The sequence below is a fragment of the Eptesicus fuscus genome, chromosome 5, assembly GCF_027574615.1.
Source record: "Eptesicus fuscus isolate TK198812 chromosome 5, DD_ASM_mEF_20220401, whole genome shotgun sequence".
Taxonomy (NCBI): domain Eukaryota; kingdom Metazoa; phylum Chordata; class Mammalia; order Chiroptera; family Vespertilionidae; genus Eptesicus; species Eptesicus fuscus.
Window position 1 is genome coordinate 102,762,793 of NC_072477.1, and position 13,270 is coordinate 102,776,062.

The 13,270-nt window shown below is 40.8% G+C and overlaps 1 protein-coding gene across 18 annotated transcripts in view; it reads right to left on the reverse strand.

The window, feature by feature from the left end:
* Positions 1 to 13,270, reverse strand: part of PARD3 (par-3 family cell polarity regulator) — a 699,476-nt gene that overhangs the window by 476,336 nt on the left and 209,870 nt on the right. The window lies entirely within an intron of this gene.

Consider the following 13,270-nt stretch of genomic DNA (forward strand, 5'->3'; position numbering starts at 1 on the left):
GATTAGAACTGGAGGCAGTAATATGAACTCATGGTTTTTATAGTAGGTAGGTAAGTAGACCAACAGATGAGTGTAAATGGATGTTAATGCATGTGTGGTAAACAAACATATATTTCTTAGTTCCATACACTGACAGGTCCTAGAATCAATGACACCCAGTACCAATGAACACAAGTACCCAGATCTTGGTTTCTAATACCATCCTATCTAATAAAAGAGTAATATGCAAATTGACCATCACTCCAACACACAAGATGGCCACCCCCATGTGGTCAAAGATGGCCGCCCCCATGTGGACACAAGATGGCCACCACAAGATGGCCAACAGGGAGGGCAGTTGGGAGGGACCAGGCCTGCAAGGGATGGCAGTTGGGAGCGATCAGGCCTGCAGGGGAGGGCAGTTGGGGGGGACCAACCTGGCAGGGGAGGGCAGTTAGGGGTGACCGGGCCAGCAGGGAAGTTCGGAAGGAGGGGGGGACCAGGCCTACAGGGGAGGAAAGTTGGGGGTGACCAGGCCAGCAGGGGAGGGCAGTTGTGGGGGACCAGGCCTGCAGGGGAGGGAAATTAGGGGCGACCAGGCCTGCATGGGGGGACAGTTAGGGGCGACCAGGCCTGCAGGGGAGGGCAGTTGGGGGTGACCAGGCTGGCAGGGGACGACAGTTAGGGGCAATCAGGCTGGCAGGGGAGCAGTTAGGTGTCAATCAGGCTGGCAGGGGAGTAGTTAGAGGGTGATCAGGCTGGGAGGCAGAAGCGGTTAGGGGCAATCAGGCAGGCAGGCAGGCGATTGGTTGGGAGCCAGCAGTCCTGGATTGTGAGAGGGATGTCCAACTGCCCGTTTAGGCCCAATTCCACTAGGACATCCCCTCAAGGGGTCCCAGATTGGAGAAGGTGCAAGCTGGGCTGAGGGACACCCTCTCCCCCCCCCCCCCCAAGAACGAATTTCGTGCACCGGGCCTCTAGTTCTCCAATAAATAAACTAGGCTCCTTAGAAAAATAATTTGAGGACTGGGGTAGAAAGAATACATGATGAGCTTGGACTATCTTGTGATGCACTCAAAAATGATGGAGGCACATCAAAGCGAATCGATTGGGTGCCAACCTGAAGAAGCTCCCAATGGCCAAAGCTGGGACAACCTGTAAACAACTAAATAAATTATAACCCAGAAATAAACTAAGTACCTGTGAGTCCACAATGATACAAATAAATAATTGAAAAAATAAATAAATGGTGGAGAATGGACAGCTTTTCCTTATTGTAGCATTCTAACTAATAAATACAGAAGGAATGATGAAAATAAAAATCATCATTGGACAACCTCTACAGTAATACCTTTTGCAGGTAAATCTACCAATGGATGCCAAAATTAATGGGTGAGAATATAATGAGAAATAACATATTTGCATATCTCAAAGTATCTCTCTATAAAATATTTTAATTCAAAGTAAAAAGTAGGAACAGTCAGCATGGTTCAGTGGTTGAGCATCGACCTATGAACCAGAATGTCATGGTTCAATTCCCAGTCAGGGCAAGCAGGCTCCGATCACCTGATGTGGAACAGGAAACCAGGGATGGGTGGTCGTGCATGCAGGCAGCGCAGGCCAAGGCCCCAACCCTGCCAGTCACCCCACACACAGAGGATGACCCGCGGCAAGGGGTGGGCCTGGCAAGCGGGAGAGAATGGCCAACCTCTCAGTTTCTCAGCCCGACTGACAGGCTCTGATAGCCCTATGGGGAACAGGGAACTGGAGGTGGGTGGTGGCAGGGGGCAGGGCCGGCTGCCAACAGCCAGGGAAGATGGCCCTGATCGCAGGCTAGGCCTAAGGACTATACCCATGCACAAATTTCATGCGCCAGCCTTTAGTACAGTAATAAAATCAGCCTGAGTATTTAACCACTGACTGGCAAGCATCTCCCTATATTAGTTACACACACATTCTACCACATGAAGGGTCAGTAAACTTTTTTGGAAAAGAGCCAGAGAGTAAATATTTTTGGAAATGTGTAAGCCATATGATCCCTTTCACAACAAATCTACTCTGCCATTGTGGCATGAAAAGAGCCACAGATAGTACATAAATAAATGAACATAACTATGTTTGACAACCCTGCAATAGACTGCTCATCCTGTTAGTAAATTTCAATTTGAGATATAAAACTAAAAGTCAAGGTTCCTTGGTAACCCCGATAAGCTTAACAATATCCATCGAAGGCTCTTCATCAGGATTTAGAATGTCTATTCTTGATATTAATGTCATCAGACTTCTCACAAGGTGTGTGGCCTATAATGCATTTTGAGCCCTGGTTAGATGGCTCAGTTGATTGGAACATCATCCCATATACCAAAAGGTGGCAGGTTTGATTCCTTGTCAGGGCACATACCTAGGCTGTGAGTTCAAGACCTGGTCAGGGTGCATATAGGAGGCAACGATATGTCTCTCTTATCTCTCTCTCTCTCTCTCTCTACTCCTCTCTCTCTCTCTGTCTCTCTCTCTCTCCCTCCCTCCCTCCACCCTCCCCCCCCCCTTGCTCTACAATCAATAAACATATCCTTGGGTGACCTTAAAAATTTAAAAATCACTTAGTACATTTTGAAGATACTAAGTTTTGACATTTTGGTGCTTAAATGAAAGCAAATGAAATTAATATGTTATACAGTTTTCACAGTGATGTCCCTCAAGAATAAACTGAAAATAAAAATTATAAAGAACGATTCTTTAAATGCCACACATGATGGAAAAACTTCTACATACAATTAGTTTTAATAATTATCTTCAGGGCTTTTAGAAAATATAAGTATTATGAAATCTGGACTGTGTCAGGAACAAATGCTGTTTGAATTTCAGAGGCAGAATCACAGTTGGTGATTTGCAATATGCCAATAACATACAATTCTACAGCATTCTTTTAAACCAAAATTTAAGTGCCAGGTGAAGATACGAAACTGTGTTAAAATGGGAAGATATATAATTTTAGAAAAATCTACTACAAGCATACATATACTAATATAGCAAGAGAAAATGAGACTTTCACAAAAATATCATATTAAAAATCTCTATCATGGCCTTCAAAATAAACTGCTTTTAAATTTGTGAAACATGACTCAAATTCATATTTAAACAGATGGATTCTTCACTGCAGCCCATGAAGAACATTTTTGAAAGTTCACTTTTACTTTCAATAGTCATTAATTAATCTCTTCTGATCTTTTCACGTATCAAGTCTCCACAAGAAAAGACAGGATGACCTTGTGGTAACACCCCTGATCACACACATATAAACAAACCCAAACTGGGCCACACATTTCCTACCTGCCTCAGGATGAGTCATTTTAACTCTGAAACATCAAAACCCTGCAACAGAAAAACTGTTTATAAATATCACACTCAAACACTTATAAACCATTTAGTTCAAGGCTGTCCCTTTTAATAGGTAAAATGATGAGTCGAAGGCTCACAACTGCTTGTAGCAAAGTGGCTAAGAGTATAGAATTCACAATCAAAGAGTCCTACATTCAAAAACAGCTCTGATCTTACCTCTTGGATGGCATTGGTTAATACAGTGGTCTCTCTACCATCTCTAGGCCTTACTTACTGATGTCAAAAAACAGCAATGATAGTGGTGGCAGGCAGAATAATGCCCCCCATGCCCAGGTCCCCAGAATCTGTGGGTGTTATCCTTTCATGGCAAAAGGGACTTGAAAATGTGATTAAAATTAAAAATCTTAAAAGGGGGAGATTGTCCTGAATAAGGAAAAAAAAAAAAAAAAGACTCATAGACAACAGTACAGTGAATATGAGAGAAAAGAGGGGGTGGGAGAAGGTACAAGATGGTAAAGGGGGGATAAATTTTGATGGGAGGAGACTTGACTTTGAGGTGGTAAACATAGTGCGATATACAGATTATGTATTGTACAATTGTATACCTGAAACCTATACAATTTTATTAACCAACTAGAGGCCCGGTGCAAGAAATTCATGCACTGGGGTGGGGGGCTTCCCTCAGCCCAGCCTGCACCCTCTCCAATCTGGGACATCCCTCTCACAATCCGGGACTGCTGGCTCCCAACTGCTTGCCTGTCTGCCTGCCTGATTGGCCCTAACCGCTTCTGCCTGCCTTCCTGATCACCCCCTAACCACTCCCCTTCCAGCTTGATTGATGCCTAACTGCTCCCCTGCTAGCCTGGTTGCCCCCAACTCCCCTCCTCTGCTGGCCCGGTCACCCCCAACTGCCCTCCCCTACAGGCCTGGTCACCCCCAAACTGCCCTCCCCTGCAGGCCTGGTCGCTTCCAACTGCCCTTCCCTGCCAGCCTGGTTGCCCCTAACTACCCTCCCCTGATGGTCTGATCGCCCACAACTACCCTCCCCTGCTGGCCATCTTGTGTCAGCCATCTTTGACCACATAGGGATGGCCATCTTGTGCAAGGGCATGAGGGTCAATTTGCATATTACCTCTTTATTATATAGGATTTCACCATAATATATTCAATTTAAAAAGAAATGTAAAAGTGGGAGATTATCCTGGATTATACAGTGAGCCCATCTAATCACGTGAGTGGAAAAGTAGAGAACCTTTTCCAGTGGTGTCAGAGAGAGGTGTGACAATGGCTAGAGAGATACTACATCGCTGACTTTGAAAATGAGGAGAGGGAACCATGGTCCAAAAACATAAGGGCTTTTCTAGAAGAAAAGGCAATGGTTCTCCCCCAGGACCTCCAGAAATTAACACAGCTCTGCTCACACTTGATTTTATCCTGGTGAGACCCATGCCAGAATTCTATCCTACAGAACTGTAGGGTAATGCATTTGTGATGTTTTAAGCCCCTAATTTGTTACAGCAGCAATAGGAAACTAATATAGTGTCAATGCCTACTGCCCTAGCTTTGTAAGCTATATCAACTTTCAGAACATAACAAGTACACATGTAATATTAGCTAGTATTAAGTTATATTGGGGTGGTTGACAAATACTTTTGTAAATTTGAGATCAGTTTCAATATAACCAAAGATTGATGCAAAGCTTTTCTACACACCAATAATAAGAGGGAGGAGAAACAGGAAAAGGAAAGGAGGCGTTGCTACAAAAATCCAACATCACAATAACCACAAAATGAAGTTCTTTTGAAGAAGCACCACAACCTCCCAACTGCTCAGAGGTCAGAGCAGCTTTCATATTTCATTTTACAGAAAACTGAGACTTCAGATTAATCTGACCAAAACTGAATTATAAATAGAATCTGAGATTGGAAATGTATCTTCTCCCCAGTGCTCTTGCCCCTGAACATCTAACATATCGACAGCACAGCCCACTTGCAAAACTGTAGACTGTGACCATATACAAGTCTTTGAATAGGAGTCTGTTCATTTTTGATTTACCAAAGGCAATAATCCAATTTACCAATTTGATACCACCACCTACATTTTTCTGAAGACATTTGAGGGTAACCAAAACAAATACAAACAATTCCATGCCAGAGATATCAGAAGAGCTGTTTATTTATCTATTTATTTTTATTTTTTAAAGTATTTCATTCTGTTTATTTCATCATTTTGATTCTATGGGAGCACAAATTTAAATTTCTCTATAGTTAACTAAATGCAAAAGCATGGAGATTAAATACATTTCTGTTTTTCCACTGGAAAAGTAAAGTATCTTTGCACTTTGCTGTCTGTAACTTAGAATTCTTCAATACTTCTATAGACCCTTCAAATTTTTCCAAAGAAGTATAAAGACCACAAATTATCTATAGTAGCTAAAGGACACATTCAAATAACATTGCAAATACCTTCATAACCATAAGCCCTTGCTTAAAGAGATTATAAAATTAATACTACATTCAAAATAAAACTCTGAATTTCAATCATTCAGCTTTTCATCTACTAAGAATTTTCAATATTCTCTAATTTCTGTTAAGCAGATAAAGCTATAACAAAAATTACAAAATAAACAACCAAATACTCTTTTAATCGTTTGATTTTTTCCCCTAGCAAAGGCAAAGGCAGTAAATGGTGTTGTAGCATTCATAAATATTTATGGGCTGTGGTTCTTATAAAATACTAGAGTCCCAGTGCACAAATTCATGCACGGGTGGGGTCCCTTGGCCTGGCTGGCAATCAGGGTCGATCAGGGCTGGCTGGCCAGGGGGAGGGACCATGGGAGGTTGGCCAGCCATGGGAGGTTGGCTGTGGGAGCGCAATGACCACCAGGGGGCAGCTCCTGCATTGAGCATCTGCCCCCCGGTGGTCAGTGTGTCTTCATAGTGACCGCTGACTGGTCTTTTGGTCGGTTATAACAGTCACTTAGGAATACACACACACACACACACACACACACACACACACACACACACACACACACACTAGAGGCCCGGTGCACGAAATTCATGCATGGGGGCAGGGGACCCTTCAGCCCAGCCTGCACCCTCTCCAATCTGGGACCCCTCAGGGGATGTCCAACTGCCAGTTTAGGCCCGATCCCAGCAGTCAGACATCACTGTCACAATCTGGGTCCACTGACTCCTAACCGCTTGCCTGCCTGCCTGATCACCCCTAACCACTTCTGCCTGCCAGCCTGATCACCCCTTGAGTGTGGCTCTTCTACAAAATACCACGGCCTGGGCGAGTCTATTTTGAAGAAGTGGCGTTAGAAGAAGTTTAAGTTTAAAAAATTTGGCTCTCAAAAGAAATTTCAATCGTTGTACTGTTGATATTTGGCTCTGTTGACTAATGAGTTTGCCGACCACTGATTTGGTCTATAATATCAAAACAAAAATCAGCAAGAAACACAAAAAAAAAAGAGAGAGAAAGAGCACTTGACTATGGTTATGGCAGAGAGCTCTCTGTTTGCCATATTGTCAATATTCTTCCTAATACAGTACTTTTGAACCCCAAAATAATGATGGCATGATGTAACATAGATCTTTGAGCAATGGCAGGAAGACTCCAAGGGCAGATTTGCCTATAGATAATAAATTCAACAGAAAAGTCAGTAAATGTGAGAGCTACAGACAGTACAGTGCAATGTTTCCAAAAAATTAAGAGTAAAAATCAAGTAGTTGAAGAACATCTATTTTATAATTGATGTGAGGTTGTTCCATAACATGTAATTCTAATCAATCACTATTCCAAAAATGGCTTTTCCTTCCTATAAGTCAATCTCTGAATTTCTATACCTAGGATCACACATATCAACACCTTTACATTTTTCTGCCCTTTCACTCAGGGATATTCTTTCAAATATCTGGTGAAGTAGGTCAAGTATTTAGGTTCCTAAATTCCCCTTTAGCCATCCCTCTTATAAAAGAAAATTCATTTTCACTTGTCTCCCATAAAGCACACTAGATAACCTGTGACACATAGGTAAGAGGAAAACTAACACTCACATAGTTAAGTAGATGAGCATACTCTGTCATCTACTCATAATGCAAGAAATATTTACCAGTGCCATTTCAAACAACATCACACATAACAGAGGGTAAAACAGTGCTAACTCAACAAGCTAGGAGATCACCACCATCATGAGTTTCCACCTGTTACTAGTCAAAGCCACCGGTCCCACAAGAGCTAGTAGCGTCCTTTAAGAAGGAAACTACTGGGACACAGATCCCAAATAAAGGTATTAAGCTCCATGTGGAAACCACTGTGAAATATATTCACTTAAGACCCTTCCCAGCACTGATGCTTACATTTCAGAGCTGGGATTTAATTATGCTATCTCTCAGGGTAAAACACTCTATTACCATTCAGCCTTCAGACTGATTAGATTCACAATCTAAGAGTTATGATCAACTAATAGCCTTGAGTATGTCAACTGCAAATCACAATGAAAATATACAAATGCTGTACTCATAGCTAGCTGACCCACTTGCTAAATATAAGGTAAATCACTCTCCCTCCCTTCCCCATCAACAAGTACCAGTGTTCCATCTGTACCCATCCATGAGGCTACAACTGCATTATACCACTGCTGAAGTGTTCATAGAAAGCAAGATTTAACAGTTAGATAAAACAAGATAATTCTAAAATTGCCTAATCACTTATAAACAGGTTGACTCCAAATTGAAGGAAGTGGCATTTACTGTGATTTTATACTGAACACACACAGCTTTCACTCAGGGAGACAAAGAAGAGACAAGGTGGGAAAAAAGTGATATGAACCTCATAATCAAATGTAATGATGTAATAACGGATTACTATGTTGACATGAAAAAAATCTTTAAGATCAATTTTTAAGCCATATGATGACTGAAGTTATTTTAATGACATAGAGACAATACTAAATCCTTAGTCCCTCTCTGAGCCTTACTTGCTCTAATGGTTCATAAAAACTCATTTAAATACAGCTACTGTTTTACTGACTAAGCAAAACAGCAGTAGAAGAATATATTTGAACCAATGATGTTTTGTAACAATAGTAATACAAGTTATAGCAATAAAACCTCACTCACTACAGAATCTCAAGCTTGCCACTGAAAGCCTTTAAATGCTACATATGCAAGACTACACTCTGTGTTTCATCAGCATTTTAAGAATTAAGTATATTCTGTCCATTAAAAAAAATAATAATAAAGACCCAAAGCTTAGAAAGGAACTCTGAAATGCCATAAGCATACTAAAGGCTAGCCACTTTTCTACTGGCTAAGCTCAGAATAGCAACAAGAAAGGAATCCTTCCCTGTACTATACCAAGTAACTGGAACTCAACTCTGCTCAATGTCTAGCTCCAGGACTCGAGATGTTAGCGGCAGCTGGCGCTCCCCACCTTGCCACTCTGCCGGCCTTCAAACATACATCTATCTGAAGGTGAATAGGATGTGAAAATGGGCTTCAACAACAAGGTGTTTTAACCTACAGATAATTTAGCTTGACAAACAATATGTACTACATATTCAGAAATAACTATTTTAGGATTAATACTCAAAAATAAGCTGCATTGATGAATAGTAAATAGACTCCCTCAAGAGCAACTCCTTCAATGAATGTCACAGTCTGAGGATTGGGGATATAAATTTAAAAAAATATTTTATTAATCAAAAGTCCACCATCATGTAGGAAAAAAAGGCATAATAAGACAAGCCAACATCACATAAACACACACACACACACACACACACACACACACACACACACACACTTTCAATACCTTACTCTAAATTGTAATTAAAAGTACACTACCAAAACCCACAGTGCCAACTGAGCAAGTATGCGTGAAGTGATATGCCTCATCTCTAACAAAGACATGCTATAGCCCCCTTCACTCCCAAGTACATGTCACCATCCTCAACTCTCCCCAGGCCTTGACCCACAGACCTAGGGATGAGAAACTGCCAACGTGATTGCTCAGCCCAGAAATACAGCACCTAATTACCACCAAGCGGGATCATGAGTCTTGTACATTAGTATCTCATGCCCTGTTATCAATGTGTCTGGAATTTGCTTCCATCTGGTGAATCCAAGGTAGAGTTGAGCCCCTGGGTTAGGAAGGCCCCTTTGAGTCTTTGTACCTCGCCAGCCAGATCTGCAAATTAAGCTAGGGCCTGTTATATTGATCTGAAAACCTTGTCTCCATATGCCCATGTCACCCTCAATTCCACCTCCCACCCTTCAACTAGCAAGATACAAATGTTTACATGAGAGGAAGGCAGTAGGAGTTTTACATGAGAGGAAGGTAAGCCTCAAGTAGCAATCGGATTCTCCTACCAGCCTGAATCATAGAGCTGTGTGCTGGAGTTTGCATCAGCACGTAGTCACTCACATATGTCCCAAATCAAACCATCACTAATTCCATTGTTGAACATGTGACAAATGACTCAGCACACAAAATTTCTTGCCAGTCATATCTAGTGAACTATGAAACTTCTTCTTTTGGCAATCAGTGGTGGAAAACTTCCCATCCTAAAATAGCCAATTGAAGAATCACTTTCGTACTTCTAAGTTTTGCAAATTATGTTTAAAATTTAAAGCTCAAGAAAAGAAACCCTGGCTATGGCTCCAGTCAATCAATCATTACTAGAAAGTAGTTAAGCATAAAACATCTCAGCTCAATGCTAGGCCTAAAGATGATGGAACAGAGGTAAGCAAACCATCATCTGTGGCATTTAAAGACAAGACAATATTTTCAACACAAAGAATGAAGCTATGTCCAAGACAACTTGCCATTTGTATAGGGGACTCACTTGGAAGTTAGGAATGCCTTTAACTACTGACTTCACAACGTGAACCAGACCCCACTGGTACCTTAAATTCCATCTAAAAGCATATTCAGAAAAAAAAAAAAGAGAGAGAGAGAAAGTTTAACTGCTTTAAAAGAAGAAATAAATTAAAATGGTTCTGTTAACTCTTTGGGGAGTTAGAGGAGCAAAAAAGAAAAAAAAAAGTGGCCTAAGAAAAGCAGGGTAGAAACTGAGAGTGGCTGCTTAACAGTAATTTCTTTTCCAATGAAGATGCATCAATCCCACTACTTCTCCTCACTCCATTCTGAATGAAAGCTCAGTTTACAATGATAGATAACATAAAGTCAGTATTCATTCTGACAACCACAAGCCAATATTAGCAAAAGATCAAAGTTCGATAACTTTGTTTTGTAAAATATAGTGCTAATGTTATATTACAAAATGCCTTTCAGTTTAATCTGCATGCAAAAAGGAAAATTGAGCTTTTCAATATCCCAGAGGCAGAGAAGGAAAACTTCAAACATTTTCTGACTTCTTTTTTTGTGACACTCGTTATTTCAATACCTTCTACAAAGACAGATACAAGTGTTCTTGACATTAGCTTAAATTACCTTTAGTATGGAATACAACAGTGATTAAATTAGGCTAATTTTAATCAGCTGGCAAGGTTATTCAAAAAACAAATAATTAAATTCATTATAACAACTCTTCAACTGTATAACCTCTTTAGCAGTGTTTTTTCAAAAAGAAAACACAGAATAAATACTAATTGTGTGCCAATCATTTATCCCTTGTATTTCATAAGTAAAAGAAATAACTTGCAAGTTAAACATTTCCCCCAATCCACAAATCCCTTTAACAGTGAAATTTAATGCACAGCTTTTGAAATCAAGTGCCATCTAATGGATTAAGCCAAGCACAAAAAGTTTGGAAACTTAATTTTTAGGGAAATACATCTGAGGAAAGCCAATGCCTGTGCTTTCCTGTCATTTATTATCTCACAGAAAAACGACTCCATAGATGACCTGAACAGTGGAGATAGTCACATGTATCCTGCCACCTGCAGTACACTCCACCATGAGGTTGCTAATCTTTAATTGGTTCCCCAAGGTGAGTCCAGGCTCAGAGAGGTGACTCACCAGTTGTGTAAACCTGAGCAGTTTCTTTAATAGTCTAGGACAGTGATGGCGAACCTATGACACGCGTGTCAGCACTGACACGCGTAGCCATTTCTGATGACACGTGGCCGCTGAGGCGGCCGCATGCCGAGGATGAAACATTTGCTGCTCCTGAGGATGAAACATTTGCGAAATAATGTTTTTTCCTCAAAGTGACACACTACCCGAGTTATGCTCAGTTTTTTGGCGAAGTTTGACACACCAAGCTCAAAAGGTTGCCCATCACTGGTCTAGGAGGTCTTAGTACTGGACGGCATAGGATAGTGGTATGTGCTATCTTCTTTAATTATGACAAATTGCTCAAAATAATTCCTGAAAATAGCAAGTACTCAATCAATGTTAGCTAGTACAATTATTACTTGAGAGAATTTCAAGAGATTGGGGTTATCCAAAAGAGGGTTCACCCTTGAATGAGAGTTGCTGCTTAACAGTAATTTCTTTTCCAATGAAGATGCATCAATCCCACTACTTCTCCTCACTCCATTCTGAATGAAAGCTCAGTTTACAATGATAGATAACATAAAGTCAGTATTCATTCTGACAACCACAAGCCAATATTAGCAAAAGATCAAAGTTTACACACATAAGTTTAACTTGCGTTTATTCCGCAGAAGGTTTCAAGAATAAAGGACAAGAAGGTAAACACTCCTAGCTTGTTTGTGTAATAATGAAGAAGTCATGAGGTTTACTAAATTAATGGAAAGCCAGTGGAGTGAAAAGACAATTAAAATATATAATTGTTAAAATACAGACAGGGACTTATTTAAAAGAGTTTGGTACATGGTGGGTGGGCGGCAGCATGAAAGGGGATGAATCTGAGATGCTTGGTTTGTGGTGTGGGTAACTGAGCAGAAGGCAAGCACAAGACGAACTTTGGGACAAAAAACAATGTTCAGTTTCAGATAAAACTATCAGATATTCAATATATATGATTCCCAGTAGACAACTGGGAATGAAGGGGAGTTCAAGGCTAAAGAAATGTAACTGAGTGGCAGTGACTAGTTGGTGGTCCTTGCAGCTATGAGTTTAGAAAAGCTCTCCAGTCTAAATCCGGATCAAGTATGGAAATCAGGAGCAAAACCAGGAGAGAGCTGAGACTGCAGGTTTCTCTTCCTTTTGGAAAAGGGAAAGTATGTCTTGGAGCAATGATCAGTAGTGTTACCTTAGACACTCAATCAGAGCAACAGGGAGTCTACTTAAATGGGCAAGATGGCACAGGGGGAATTCCTTACACCAAGCTGCGAAAGCTAGAAAGATGAATGGACAGGGCCCCTGCACACCAAAAGCTAGAAGGAATGAACAGGACCTGAGTGTGGGAAAGCTAGGGAAATGAATGGACAGGAACTCAATGTACCAGAAGCTAGAAAGATAATTGGATAGAAAAAAAAGCCCTTCTCCCTCTATTTCTATAAGAACCATGGGCTTGAGCAGAAGGGGAGACAGTCTGTGAGATGGGAGCCCACCATTCTCCCAGGGCTTGCGGCACTTGGATAAACCTCTTTCCTTTGGCACCAGCATCTGCCTCAGGAGTATGGCTTTTGTTGCAGCAGGCAGCCAACCTGTGGTTTCAGTTATAGTAGCATTTAAATAGCACAGGAGGCTTGTCAGTATTTTATTGAGGAAAGTTACATCAATCCAGATTTCAACAAATGGGACCTAAAGTTATTTTATATCAGTGCTAAAATGATTTCAATAATAGGGGAGTGATATTAAAAGAATATGAATAAACTTAATTTTAGACACTCAAAAATTTGTTCAAGTAACAAGCACATAAATTCATCTTCCCAATATGCTTGTCTTAACAAATGCAAATTCAATAAAAAGTTCCTGATTTTCTTAGGGAAGGGTCTATTTCATTAATCTTTGTGTCCTGCCATGCTACTGGCTAACAGGTACCCCAATAAATACATGGTGGATTAATATC